Below are 15,590 nucleotides of genomic sequence, written 5' to 3'. Positions count from 1 at the left end.
AGCCCTAACCACATCCAAAGAACGTTCTTTGGGGAACAAATCTGAAGAGACAAAGGCCGGAACCACAATCTCTTGGTTAAGGTGAAAAGATGACACCACCTTACGCAGATAACCTGGGCGAGATCGTAAAACTGCCTGGTCCCGGTGGAATATGAGAAAGGGTGGACAACACCCTTCTTGCAGAGGCAATAGTCAGCAAGAACAGGACCTTGGCTGTGAGCCATTTAAGGTCCACCAATTCAAGAGGTTCAACAAGAGACTCTTGCAGAGCATTCAGCACAAAAGACAAATCCCATGGAGCCACAGGAGGGACATAGGGAGTCTGAATCCGAATAATGCCCTGAAAGAGCATCTGAACATAAGGTATAGAAGAAATTTTTTTCTGAAACCAAACCGACAAGGCAGATATATGAACTTTGAGGGAGGCCAGACAAAGACCTAAGCCCGGTCCATTGCAGAAAAGCCAGTATCCTGAAAGTTCTGAAACTATGGACATCATAATTCTTCTCAGCACACCAAGTGAAGTAAGAATTCCAAACCCTGTAATAAATCCGGGCAGATGCCAGTTTACTGGCTTTCAACATCATTTGAATAACCGCCTCTGAAAATCCTTTGGCTCTCAGGAGTGATGCTTCAAGAGCCACGCCATCAAAGCCAGTCTGGCCAGGTCTCGGTAGAGATAAGGGCCCTGTATGAGGAGGTCTGGTCGTTGAGGAAGTAGAAGGGGATGCCCCATCGATAGACCCTGCAGGTTTGAGAACCAATGCTGTCTGGGCCACGCTGGAAAGACTAGAAGCAGTATTCCTCCTTCCTGATTGAACTTCTGTAGAACCCTGGGTAGGAGTGACACTGGAGGCAACACCTAAGGCAGCCGAAAGTTCCATGGAATTGCCAGTGCATCCACGAACGCTGCTTGAGGATCCCTTTGTCCTTGATCCAAAGACCGGAACTTTGTGATTGTGTCAAGACGCTATTAGGTCTACGTCCGGTAGACCCCACCTGTCTACTAGAAGTTGAAAGACTTCTGGATGAAGACTACACTCTCCGGTGTGTATGTCCTGGCGACTGAGGTACTCCGCTTCTCAGTTGAGGACACCCGGAATGAACACTGCAGATACACTTGGCAGATAGCGTTCTGCCCAACAAATGATTTTTGACACTTCCTTCATAGCCATGCGGCTTCGAGTGCTGCCTTGATGGTTTATGTATGCCGCTGTCGTGGCTTTGCCTGACCGTACTTGAACCGGTCTGTTCCGTACCAGAGGCAGGGCAAGTGATAATGCATTGAACACCACCCTCAACTCTAGGATGTTTATTGGGAGGAGTGATTCTTCAGTGGTCCAGCGACCCTGAAAAGAGTGTTGCTCCAACACCGCTCCCCATCCCCTCAGACTGGCATCCGTCATCTTTAGGACCCAGTCGGGGATCTAGAAGGGACGGCCCCTGCTCAATTGCTGGTCTTGGAGCCACCAGGTCAGCGACAAACGAACCTCCGGAGTCAACAAGAACCTTTGGAATCTGATCCGATGAGGCAGGCCGTCCCACTTGGCAAGAATTAATCGTTGCAGAGGGTGGTAATGAAATTGAGCGTACTCCACCATGTCGAACGTCGACACCATCAGGCCAAGTACTTGCATCGCTGAGTGAATCGACACTCTGGGGAGATGGATGAAGTGTCTTATCCTGTTCTGGATTTTCAGGACCTTGTCTGGAGACAGGAACAGTCTCTGACTGTGTGTGTCCAGGAGCGCCCCCAGATGCACCATGCTCCTAGCTGGGGCCAGCGAGGACTTCTTCCAATTGATCAGCCATCCGTGGGCTTGTAAGCAACTCACCGTCAATTGTAGATGACTGAGGAGGACATTGTGGGAACTCTCTAGAATGAGCAGGCCATCCAAGTACGGCAGGATTCTGACTCCCTATGCTGGGCCTCACCGCCGGTACTACGGAGCCTTAACAATAGGGGCGTTAGCACACCCGACCTGTACTCCTATGCTCTGGCGGATATAGTGGGGTCCCTGCTCGTTAACAATGTCCACGCCAGCGTCGCAGTCCGTCTCCCTAGATTGCAACAGGAACGCAATATAGTGGCGGGTCATGCCTGGGGGACCCTCTTACCTTCTCCCTTCATAGCAGCCACGCGAACCAGGAGAACGTCTGCGACCGTGTGCCTAAGCCGAAGCGTCTCCGCCGCAAGTACCCAGGATCTGAGACGTGGGAGTATGTGACGCCGCTTGTGAGGTGACGGAGACGCAGCACTGAATGTCATCTTGACATAAGTGCTGCGTCCCTTGAAGTCTTCTAAAGCTTTATCAGGGCTGTCCGGTGCAGCCGTCTGTTAGGTGACCTGCTGCCTGCAGGCACCACTCGAAACTGAGCTCTCAGAGCCTGGAGGCGGGGTTATGGAGGAGGCCCCAATGCATCCTGGGAGAGTCAAAGCTTTGCTTGATGGTGCCTCTGGATCCAAGATCCCGCTCTACACCTCGATGTATTCCCTGTGGAACACAGTGTACCCCGCTGCAGAAATGTGTGTGTGTGTGTGTGTGTGTGTGTGTGTGTGTGTGTGTGTGTGTGTGTGTGTATATATATATATATATATATATATATATTTTACATACCCTAGCAGAATTTGTGATTTTCTGGCCATTTGTCAGAGAATATGAATGATAACTCTCAAACTTTTCTTTCACTCATGGTTAGTGGTTGGGTGATGTCATTTATTGTCAAACAACTGTATTTACTCCTTTTAAATCATAATGACAACAGAAACTACACAAATGACTCTGTTCAAAAGTTTACATACCCTGGAGATTTTGGCCTGATAACATTCACACAAGTTGACACAAACGGGTGAATGGCTACTAAAGGTAACCGTCCTCACCTGTGACCTGTTTGCTTGTAATCAGTGTGTGTGTATAAATTGTCAGTGAGTTTCTGGACTCCTGAAAGACCCTTGCATCTTTCATCCAGTGCTGCACTGACGTGTCTGGATTCTGAGTCATGGGGAAAGCAAAAGAATTGTCAAAGGATCTGCGGGAAAAGGTAATTGAACTGTATAAAACAGGAAAGGGATATAAAAAGATATCCAAGCAATTGAGAATGCCAATCAGCAGTGTTCAAACTCTAATTAAGAAGTGGAAAATTAGGGATTCTGTGGAAACCAAATCACAGTCAGATAGACCAACAAAAATTTCAGCCACAACTGCCAGGAAAATTGTTCGGGATGCAAAGAAAACTCCACAAATAACTTCAGCTGAAAAACAGGACTCTGAAAAAAAGTGATGTGGTTGTTTCAAGATGCACAATAAGGAGGCATTTGAAGTAAAATGGGCTGCATAGTCGAGTCGCCAGAAGAAAGCCATTACTACGCAAATAACACAAAGCATCCCGCTTACAATACTCCAAACAGCACAGAGACAAGCCTCAAAACTTCTGGAACAAAGTCTTTTGGAGTGATGAGACCAAAATTGAACTTTTTGGCCATAAACATTACATTTGGATAGGAGTCAACAAGGCCTATGATAAAAGGTATACCATTCCTACTGTGAAACACGGAGCTGGATTGCTGATGTTTTGGGGATGTGTGAGCTACAAAGGCACTGGAAACTTGGTCAAAATTGATGGCAAGATGAATGCAGCATGTTATCAGAAAATACTATAGGAAAATCTGCACTCATCGGCCCGGAAGCTGCGCATGGGACGTACTTGGACGTTCCAACATGATAATGATCCAAAACACAAGGCCAAGTCGACCTGTCATTGGCTACAGCAGAATAAAGTGAAGGTTCTGGAGTGGCCATCTCAGTCTCTTGACCTCAATATCATTGACCACTCTGGGGAGATCTCAAACGTGCAGTTCATGCAAGACAGCCCAAGAATTTACAGGAACTGGAGGCTTTTTGCCAAGAAGAATGGGCAGCTTTACCATCTGAGAAAATGAACAGCCTCATCCACAACTACCACAAAAGACTTCAAGCTGTCATTGATGTTAAAGGGGGCAATACACGGTATTAAAAACTGGGGTATGTAAACTTTTGATCAGGGTCATTTGGGTAGTTTCTGTTGTCATTATGATTTAAAAAGAGTAAACACAGTTGTTTGACAACAAATGGCTTCACCCAACCACTAACCATGAGTGAAAGAAAAGTTTGTGAGTTATCATTCATATTCTCTGACAAATGGCCAGAAAATCACAAATTCTGCTAGGGTATGTAAACTTATGAGCACAACTATATATATATATATATATATATATATATATATATATATATATATATAAATAAAATCTATCATGCTCTCATACCTAGAACAAATACAATAATAATTACAAGTTCAGATTTTTTTTTGGCATCTTTGTCCAACACCCTACACTTTTTTCCCCTGCAGACTTCCTCCTGTCCCCACACTAGGAGGTTATGTATAAATAGCTAGGATACAGTACACTGGCCCTCATTCCGAGTTGTTCGCTCGCAAGCTGCTTTTAGCACTTTGCACACGCTAAGCCGCCGCCTACTGGGAGTGAATCTTAGCTTATCAAAATTAGCAGTTTCTGAGTAGCTCCACACTTACTCTGCCACTGCGATCAGTTCAGTCAGTTTCGTTCCTGGTTTGACGTCACAAACACACCCAGCGTTCGGCCAGACACTCCTCTATTTCTCCAGCCACTCCCGCGTTTTTCCCAGAAACTGTAGCGTTTTTTCACACACACCCATAAAACGGCCAGTTTCCGCCCAGAAACACCCACTTCCTGTCAATCACATTACGATCACCAGAACGAAGAAAAAACCTCGTAATGCCGTGAGTAAAATACCTAACTGCATAGCAAATTTACTTGGCGCAGTCGCACTGCGGACATTGCGCATGCGCATTAGCGACTAATCGCTCCGTTGCGACAAAAAAATAACGAGCGAACAACTCGGAATGACCCCCACTGTAATCAAAGACCTCACTCAGCTCATGTAGTGTTCCAGGGGAATCCCAGTATTTTGTGTACTACATAAAACACAACAGTAAGTAGTAAGGTAGTAATATAACATCAGAAGACCTGGTGACAAGTCAATTGTAATTTGGGCTCCAATTTTTGTTTTACAAAAAATACTGTAATATCAACACAAGATGCACACGACACACTGGGATCAAGGGCCCTGCCAATAAGGCTCTACTTATTACCTCAAGACATTTAGGGGGTAATTCTGAGTTGATCGCAGCAGCAAGTTTGTTAGCAATTGGGAAAAACCATGTGCACTGCAGGGGGGGGCAGATATAAAATGTGCAGAGAGAGTTAGATTTGGGTGGGTTATATTTTTTTCTGTGCAGGGTAAATACTGGCTGCTTTATTTTTACACTGCAATTTAGATTTCAGTTTGAATACACCCCACCCAAATCTAACTCTCTCTGCACATGTTACATCTGCCTCCCCTGCACATGGTTTTGCCCAACTGCTAACAAATTTGCTGCTGCGATCAACTCAGAATTAGGCCCTTAGTACAGTTACTGAATGGGTTTTCCACCTTGAAACTATTTTTTATTAAAACACTGCTCTTCCCAAAAACAATACCTTCGGTGGGTAACTCCTTAACGGTGTGGTTCATTGGGTCAACCCTAACTAGGTCGACAAGGAAAAGGTTAGAAATTAGTTTTATAAAAAAAAAAATGGTGTCATTTTCGTCGTAAAGTGACCGGGAACTTCAGTTAGTGCACTGTATCCCCTCACATGGAGAGCGAAGGTGCCTCGCAGGGTACTATTCCCAATCCGTAGTCCACGTGGATCGTAAAGTATGAAAAAATGTGTGAAAAACTCATGCTGACCTTTTCATGTGTCGACCAATAGTGGTCGACCTAATGATTGCCACCTAAGTGTAGTTGCACCAACCAGAGCGTGCGTACACACTGACAGATTTATCTGTCCAATCTGTCTGGTGAGAACAAAAATCTGGTAATGTATGGAAGCAAATGACAATCAACTATTTTCTCCCAAGCATTGGTAAATGGATTAAAACGATTGTTCGGACAAATTTGTTAAATCAAACTGATTTAACCTATTTGTTTGAACAACCATTGTCTGTTTTTCAGTGGTTTAGAGCAAATGGGCGATTGTCACTGCTCCCATACATTACCAGATTTTTGTTCTCACAGACAGATTGGACAGATAATAAGAATTTACTCACCGGTAATTCTATTTCTCGTAGTCCGTAGTGGATGCTGGGAACTCCGTAAGGACCATGGGGAATAGCGGGCTCCGAAGGAGGCTGGGCACTCTAGAAAGATCTTAGACTACCTGGTGTGCACTGGCTCCTCCCACTATGACCCTCCTCCAAGCCTCAGTTAGGTACTGTGCCCGGGCGAGCGTACACAATAAGGAAGGATTTTGAATCCCGGGTAAGACTCATACCAGCCACACCAATCACACCGTACAACTCGTGATATGAAACCCAGTTAACAGTATGAAACAATAGAGCCTCTCAACAGATGGCTCAACAATAACCCGATTTAGTTAACAATAACTATGTACAAGTATTGCAGATAAACCGCACTTGGGATGGGCGCCCAGCATCCACTACGGACTACGAGAAATAGAATTACCGGTGAGTAAATTCTTATTTTCTCTGACGTCCTAGTGGATGTTGGGAACTCCGTAAGGACCATGGGGATTATACCAAAGCTCCCAAACGGGCGGGAGAGTGCGGATGACTCTGCAGCACCGAATGAGAGAACTCCAGGTCCTCCTCAGCCAGGGTATCAAATTTGTAGAATTTTGCAAACGTGTTTGCCCCTGACCAAGTAGCTGCTCGGCAAAGTTGTAAAGCCGAGACCCCTCGGGCAGCCGCCCAAGATGAGCCCACCTCCCTTGTGGAATGGGCATTGACAGATTTTGGCTGTGGCAGGCCTGCCACAGAATGTGCAAGCTGAATTGTACTACAAATCCAACGAGCAATAGTCTGCTTAGAAGCAGGAGCACCCAGCTTGTTAGGTGCATATAGGATAAACAGCGAGTCAGATTTTCTGACTCTAGCCGTTCTGGAAACATATATTTTCAGTGCCCTGACAACGTCTAGCAACTTGGAGTCCTCCAAGTCCCTAGTAGCCGCAGGCACCACAATAGGCTGGTTCAGGTGAAACGCTGACACCACCTTTGGGAGAAACTGGGGACGAGTCCTCAATTCTGCCCTATCCATATGGAAAATCAAATAAGGGCTTTTACAAGACAAAGCCGCCAATTCTGATACTCGCCTGGCAGAAGCCAAGGCCAATAACATAACCACCTTCCACGTGAGATATTTCAGATCCACGGTTTTTAGTGGTTCAAACCAATGTGATTTTAAGAAACTCAACACCACGTTGAGATCCCAAGGTGCCACGGGGGGCACAAACGGGGGCTGAATATGCAGCACTCCTTTAACAAATGTCTGAACTTCAGGTACTGAAGCTAGTTCTTTTTGAAAGAAAATCGACAGAGCCGAGATCTGTACCTTAATGGAGCCCAGTTTTAGGCCCATATTCACTCCTGCTTGCAGGAAATGCAGAAATCGACCTAGTTGAAATTCCTCCGTTGGGGCCTTTTCGGCCTCACACCATGCAACATACCTCCGCCATATGCGGTGATAATGAGTTGCTGTGACCTCTTTCCTGGCTTTAATAAGCGTAGGAATGACTTCCTCCGGAATGCCCTTTTCCTTCAGGATCCGGCGTTCAACCGCCATGCCGTCAAACGCAGCCGCGGTAAGTCTTGGAACAGACAGGGGCCCTGCTGCAGCAGGTCTTGTCTGAGCGGCAGAGACCACGGGTCCTCTGAGATCATCTCTTGAAGTTCCGGGTACCACGCTCTTCTTGGCCAATCCGGAACCACGAGAATTGTGTTTACTCCTCGCTTTCTTATTATTCTCAATACCTTTGGTATGAGAGGTAGAGGAGGGAACACATAAACTGACCGGTACACCCACGGTGTCACTAGAGCGTCCACAGCTATCGCCTGAGGGTCTCTTGACCTGGCGCAATACTTCTCTAGTTTTTTGTTTAGGCGGGACGCCATCATGTCCACCTGTGGACGACCCCATTGATTTACAATCATTTGGAAGACTTCTGGATGAAGTCCCCACTCTCCCGGGTGGGGGTCGTGCCTGCTGAGAAAGTCTGCTTCCCAGTTGTCCACTCCCGGGATGAACACTGCTGACAGTGCTAGTACATGATTCTCCGCCCATCGGAGAATTTTTGTGGCTTCTGCCATCGCCGTCCTGCTTCTTGTGCCGCCCTGTCGATTCACATGGGCGACTGCCGTGATGTTGTCTGACTGGATCAGCACCGGCTGGTGTAGGAGCAGGGATTTTGCTTGATTTAGGGCATTGTAAATGGCCCTTAGTTCCAGAATATTTATGTGAAGGGCAGTCTCCTGACTTGACCATAGTCCTTGGAAATTTCTTCCCTTTGTGACTGCCCCCCAGCCTCGTAGGCTGGCATCCGTGGTCACCAGGACCCAGTCCTGTATGCCGAATCTGCGGCCCTCCAGAAGATGAGCACTGTGCATCCACCACAGAAGAGACACCCTGGTTCTTGGAGACAGGGTTATTAAACGATGCATCTGAAGATGCGATCCGGACCACTTGTCCAACAGGTCCCACTGAAAAATTCTGGCATGGAACCTGCCGAATGGAACTGCTTCGTAAGAAGCTACCATCTTTCCCAGGACCCGCGTGCAGTGATGCACCGATACCTGTTTTGGTTTTAGGAGGTCTCTGACTAGAGAAGACAACTCCCTGGCTTTCTCCTCCGGGAGAAACACTTTTTTCTGGGCCGTGTCCAGAATCATTCCCAGGAACATTAGACGTGTCGTGGGGACCAGCTGTGACTTTGGGATATTCAGAATCCAGCCGTGCTGGCTCAGCACTTCCTGAGATAGTGCTACTCCCACTAACAACTGTTCCTTGGATCGTGCCTTTATTAGGAGATCGTCCAAGTATGGGATAATTAAAACTCCCTTTTTTCGAAGGAGTATCATCATTTCCGCCATAACCTTGGTAAATACCCTCGGTGCCGTGGAGAGTCCAAACGGCAGCGTCTGGAATTGGTAATGGCAATCCTGTACCACAAATCGGAGGTACTCCTGGTGAGAATTGTAAATGGGGACATGCAGGTAAGCATCCTTGATGTCCAGGGATACCATGTAATCCCCCTCGTCCAGGCTTGCAATAACCGCCCTGAGCGATTCCATCTTGAACTTGAATTTTTTTATGTATGTGTTCAAGGATTTCAAATTTAAAATGGGTCTCACCGAACCGTCCGGTTTCGGCACCACAAATAGTGTGGAATAGTAACCCCGGCCTTGTTGAAGTAGGGGTACCTTGATTATCACCTGCTGGGAATACAGCTTGTGAATCGCTGCTAGCACCGCCTCCCTGTCTGAGGGAGCAATCGGCAAGGCGGATTTTAGGAAACGGCGGGGTGGAGTCGCCTCGAATTCCAGCCTGTATCCCTGAGATACTATTTGAAGGATCCAGGGATCCACCTGTGAGCGAGCCCACTGATCGCTGAAATTCCTGAGGCGGGCCCCCACCGTACCTGGCTCCGCCTGTGGAGCCCCACCGTCATGCGGCGGACTTGGAAGAGGAAGCGGGGGAGGACTTTTGTTCCTGGGAACCTGCTGTTTGCTGCAGCCTTTTTCCCCTGCCTCTGCCTCTTGACAGAAAAGACCCTCCTTTTCCCCACTTGTTTTTCTGGGACCGAAAGGACTGAACCTGATAAAATGGCGCCTTCTTAGGCTGTGAGGGGACATGGGGTAAAAATGCTGACTTCCCAGACGTTGCTGTGGAAACTAGGTCGGAGAGACCATCCCCAAATAATTCCTCCCCCTTATAAGGCAAATCTTCCATGTGCCTTTTGGAATCTGCATCTCCTGTCCACTGGCGAGTCCATAAGCATCTCCTAGCAGAGATGGATAATGCACTTACTTTAGATGCCAGCCGGCAGATTTCCCTCTGTGCATCTCTCATGTATAAGACTGAGTCTTTGATATGGTCAATTGTTAGCAGGATCGTGTCTCTGTCTAACGTGTCAATATTTTCTGACAGTTTATCTGACCACGCAGCGGCAGCACTGCACATCCATGCTGAAGCAATAGCTGGCCTAAGTATAATGCCTGTGTGTGTATATACAGACTTCAGGATCGCCTCCTGCTTTCTATCAGCAGGTTCCTTAAGGGCGGCCGTATCCTGGGACGGTAGTGCCACCTTTTTAGATAACGTGTGAGCGCTTTATCCACCCTCGGGGGTGTTTCCCAACGTAACCTATCCTCTGGCGGGAAAGGGAACGCCATTAGTAGCTTCTTAGGAACTACCAATTTCTTATCAGGGGAAGCCCACGCTTCTTCACACACTTCATTTAATTCATCTGACGGGGGAAAAACTACAGGTAGTTTTTTCTCCCCAAACATAATACCCTTTTTTGTGGTACCTGGATGTAAATCAGAAATATTTAACACCTCTTTCATTGCCTCAATCATGCAGTGAATGGCCTTAACGGGCATTAAATTTGACTCATCGTCGTCGACACTGGTGTCAGTATCCGTGTCGACATCTACTTGTGCCGTCTGAGATAGCGGGCGTTTCAGAGCCCCTGATGACTTTTGAGACACCTGGACAGGCACGAGCTGAAGACTCGGCTGTCCCACAGTCGGCATGTCGTCAAATTTTTTATGTAAGGAGTCTATACGTGCACTCATTTCCTGCCATAATACCATCCACTCAGGTGTCTGCCCCCCAGGGGGTGACATCCCTGCTAAAGGCATCTGCTCCCCCTCCAAATCATTATCCTCCTCAAACATGTCGACACAGCCGTACCGACACACTCCACACACACAGGGAATGCTCAAACAGAGGACAGGACCCACAAAAGCCCTTTGGGGGGACAGAGTAAGAGTATGCCAGCACACACCAGAGCGCTATATATATACAGGGACTAACTGAGTTATGTCCCTAATAGCTGCTTTTCAATAATATATACTGTATACAGTGCCAAATTTAATGCCCCCCCTCTCTTTTCCCTCTTACTGTACTGTAGATTGCAGGGAAGAGCCAGGGAGCTTCCTTCCAGCGGAGCTGTGAGGGAAAAATGGCGCCAGTGTGCTGAGGAGATAGGCTCCGCCCCTTTTTCGCGGCGTATTCTCCCGCTTTTTATGGGATTCTGGCAGGGGTATTTACCTCATATATAGCCCCAGGGGCTATATATTGAGGTATTTTAGCCAGCCAAGGTGTTTTTATTGCTGCCTCAGGGCGCCCCCCCCCAGCGCCCTGCACCCTCAGTGACCGGAGTGTGAAGTGTGTATGAGGAGCAATGGCGCACAGCTGCAGTGCTGTGCGCTACCTTGGTGAAGACAGGATGTCTTCATGCCGCCGATTTTCCGGACCATCTTCTTGCTTCTGGCTCTGTAAGGGGGACGGCGGCGCGGCTCCGGGACCGAACATCAAGACTGGGCCTGCGGTCGATCCCTCTGGAGCTAATGGTGTCCAGTAGCCTAAGAAGCCCAATCCGGCTGCAAGCAGGTGAGTTCGCTTCTTCTCCCCTTAGTCCCTCGCTGCAGTGAGCCTGTTGCCAGCAGGTCTCACTGAAAATAACAAAATCTAAGACTATAACTTTCTAAGAGCTCAGGAGAGCCCCTAGTGTGCATCCAACCTCGGCCGGGCACGAAATCTAACTGAGGCTTGGAGGAGGGTCATAGTGGGAGGAGCCAGTGCACACCAGGTAGTCTAAGATCTTTCTAGAGTGCCCAGCCTCCTTCGGAGCCCGCTATTCCCCATGGTCCTTACGGAGTTCCCAGCATCCACTAGGACGTCAGAGAAAAATCTGCCAGTGTGTAATCCAAAAGCTGGGACTCTCCCCTTTCGCAGAAAACTGGCAGCTTGTCTCTACTATGGCCAGAACCAGAGATATCAGCCTTCCAGCAGCTGGCCCCTGCTCCAGCTCCACACGCCTGGGATGCGGTTTTATATTTTCGTTGGTGGATTGCTCTGGCTCCTGAACTCTGATCCCCAAGTCCCCAATACCTCCTGACAGATGGGACACCCTAGTGCAGGCATGTCAAACTCGTGGCCCTCCAGCTGTTGTGAAACTACAAGTCCCAGCATGATTTGCCAGCATACCTTCCACTGATTAGCTGGTAAAGCATGCTGGGACTTGTAGTTTCACAACAGCTGGATGACTATGAGTTTGACATGCCTGCTCTAGTGTTTTATCCCATCGAAAGCTAAAAAAAAATCTATTTCCAGGAACTGGAGATATTGCAGTCAAGCAAGTTGCCCTCCAACTGGAAAATGATGGATATTAAGCCCACTCCACTATCCACCCGTCCGTTGTGTATTAAACACCCCTTACCATGCCATCTGTGCAGTAAAGGAGTAACTAGCAGAAATTACTGCTCCAGGTCCTTAATGCTGAGCGCAATATAGAACACTCCCTACCGCCCGCGGGACATCAAAGCTGCCACTGAAAGCACCTCCCACCCCTACCGCTGCAGGATGAGTAGGGGCCCCAGTGCATTGCTTTGCCTAGGGGCCTACACTGCTGTTAAGACGGCCCTACTGTGGACCTCTAGCTGCTGTGGAACTGCACATTCCAACATGCCCTGCCACAGTTTTGCTGTAAGAGCATGCTAAAAATGTAGCAGGGCATGCTGGAATATGTAGTTCCACAGCAGCTGGAGTGCTATCTACCATGGTCTACAATATGAAGGCAAGCATATCTACCAATTTTTTTAAAATAATTTCTTGGGACATTATGATGTTGAGCATAGGGGATGACCATCGACACTGATGTCACACTATTGTGCAAAACCATGAATGGGGAGAGCGCGCGGCCGCAGAAGCGCAACGCGGAGAGGATGGGAGTTTCTGTCGCTGAACCTCTGCTTAAATGGAAAACCACTGACGGTCTGAGGCCATCCCAAGCTGAGCAGCTCAGAGCACGCCACTCACATTTGCCATGGCAGGCCATGAAGCACTACAATCCCCATCATGACTAGTTTACTAAATTGAATTAGATTTTTTTTGGTTCATGTGATACCACTTCTCATATTAACAATATGAATGGTAAGAATTGCATTAACATCCCCCTTCAAAGAAAGCGTTGGAACGCCGGTGACGGCACGCAAAGTCGTGATGATTTCACCCTGAATGTACCCATAAAGTGCACATTTACATTTGCAGAGCAATAGGGGTGTGTTTAAATACGCGACTAAAGGGCTAGCATATACGTGTGGCATATGGGAGGGGGGGAGGGGTGGGGGGGCATTAAATTGTGTCCATCGCCCTTAATCTACTCTTCTTTGCAAGGCAATGGGCACCAGAAACATTTCCTGAAACAGGAAACATTTGTTATGGAAACATACACCGAGAGTGTAAATATTTTGGTAAATTAATATAGTGTAGCGTAGGGATGCCCATGGACGGTTATCAAAACAGCAATGACATGCTACCGATAGACATTGGTCTCATCATCAATGGCGGAAGACCGATGTTTATTTGCCACTGATGAGATGGGGGTGGGGCCTTAAGATCTGCTCCCCATCCTCATGTGGTACTGCTAGTTATGACCGTTCATTTTTCTATTCATATTTTCAAGCCTCTATGGTTAAATACCGATGTTGTCATCGATGGCAAATGGTTCGATGGCAAGACCCCTTAATGTACTGCGCACGCTGGCGTAGCTTACGCAGCTGGGCGCCTCTAGAGCTCCACCCCCGCGCGACACATCCAGCCAATCACAGCTCCCCTCGCCGTCCTTTGGGAAGCACGAGCCGCGGGAAGTAACGGACGCACTGCCCCCCCTCCCCGTTACCTGCGGAGGAAAGTACGGGACCACGATGAGCCGTTACCTGCTCAGCGGCTGCTGACGTGGAGGATCCGGGGAGCGGTCACAGTCCCTCCCGTTGGCGGAGTGCCGGTTGGTGTGGACGGCACTGTCCGATCTGAGACTCCCGACCACAACACCGCTCAGTTACTACTACTACTACGACGTGATGGAGCGAGTGCAGAAGTCAATGGACCAATCCGGCGGGAGGGGCGGTGGAGTCTGACTAATCAGGTGCCGTATATTAATTAGGAGGTCGGGAATGTCGTGCGGCAGCCAATCGCTTACTGCGATGATGTTTTTTTTCTGTATTGAGCCCAATAGGAATTAAGGTAGGCGTGTTCATGTAAATTAACAGGGCACGGTGACCAATCTGAGCAGAGGCGTGGGCGGAGGGATCGCGCTGAGGGGAATGCTGCGCTGGAGGCGATGTCCCGGGTAGTAATAATAATAATAATAAACATCGTGTAATGTGAATGGGACATGTGGCAGCAGCAGCAGCAGCGCCGCTCCCAGCCTGACTGCCAGTGCGAGCTGGCTGTTCTATTACCCGTATGTGACAGCGCTAGCATGCATCTGGTCTGGCGTCACATCCCACGTCGCTGCTGCTACACCGAGAACATACATACACATACATACATACATACATACATACATACATACATACATACATACATACACTTATACTGCACAAATACATACATACATACACTTATACTGCACACATACATACATACATACGTACGAATGTGGCAGGCCTAACAAGGATGTACTGCCTGCCGCTATGCAGGTGTCGTCACTTCACCCACCTGTGCAACGCCCGCCACAGACGATCTCCAGATGCGTCAGGGACTCCGCTCTCCGGGCCTCTCACCAGCGCGAACACCACCTCACCGCGGACGACGGGGGTCTGGAAAGAAAGGGATATGCCGGTTGAGACGTACGCCCGACCTCCGCCTAGAGTACGGGGCGCGTCAGGGGTAGCCGCGACCTTCACCGGTTGGGCGGAAGGTCATCACTGGCCAATAGGCCTCAGCTACCCAATTCTCACACACTCGCACTCTCGCACGTTGTGTGGTGAGAGGGGGGTCCTCACGTCCGCGAGCAAACCCTCCCGACCGGTATACAGGGGGGATGACAGACAGGCACAGGGTGATACTCACTTCCAACTTGCGGGTCACCTTGATTGTCGCACCTCTCCGCTCCTGTTGGGGCAAGAAGAACAGCCTCCCTACCTGCAGGCTACACTACGGCTAACAACGATACAGCCAACTACGCCTGCCTAAACAAACTACTTTAAACAACTGAGACTACTGGTTCTATCCCAATCAAACAGAGATCGGACTAATTAATCACGTTCACTACCCGGCAAGTCAGTGGAACAATTCCCCGGCCCAACAGTATATCCCGACTAACCAGTCCTACCTTCCAGATGTTGGGCACTGGCCGCTGCCTTTGGCTCGCAATGAGGGACGGGGTCTGGAGCAGACGGTGGTCCACTCCCGACGGCCGGGGGATGGCGACGTGTGGGACGGGAACGTTACTCCACACTTCCAATCCCCTGGACCATACACCGCGTGGAGCCGGTCGGCTCCTAACGCCGGCCACGGATCCCTAGAGAACTGCCGCACAGCACACTTCCAGCCGGAGGGGCGCAGGCAGGAGGCCTGGAGGAGGGCGCAGGCCGGAGGCCTGGAGGAGGGGCGCAGGCCGGCGGCCTGGAGGGAGAGCGCAGGCCGGGGGCCTGGAGGGAGAGC

At 48.9% G+C, this 15,590-nt stretch overlaps 1 protein-coding gene across 5 annotated transcripts in view; it reads right to left on the bottom strand.

The window, feature by feature from the left end:
• The window catches only part of KANSL1L (KAT8 regulatory NSL complex subunit 1 like), a 177,012-nt gene extending 162,674 nt beyond the window's left edge, over nt 1-14,338 (bottom strand). For 2 of the 5 annotated variants that reach the window (XM_063933096.1, XM_063933095.1), the window contains exon 1: nt 13,859-14,338. The gene's annotated coding sequence lies outside the window, so the exon portion shown is untranslated. Of the gene's footprint in view, nt 1-13,821 lie in introns of all 5 variants that reach the window. The other 3 variants (XM_063933093.1, XM_063933092.1, XM_063933094.1) reach the window with 2 other exon arrangements.
• Nucleotides 14,339-15,590: the final 1,252 nt, after the last annotated feature.

Source organism: Pseudophryne corroboree, chromosome 7 (genome assembly GCF_028390025.1).
Source record: "Pseudophryne corroboree isolate aPseCor3 chromosome 7, aPseCor3.hap2, whole genome shotgun sequence".
Lineage (NCBI taxonomy): Eukaryota > Metazoa > Chordata > Amphibia > Anura > Myobatrachidae > Pseudophryne > Pseudophryne corroboree.
The sequence above is the reverse complement of the archived record's forward strand: the minus strand, read 5'-3'. Positions and strand labels throughout refer to the sequence as shown.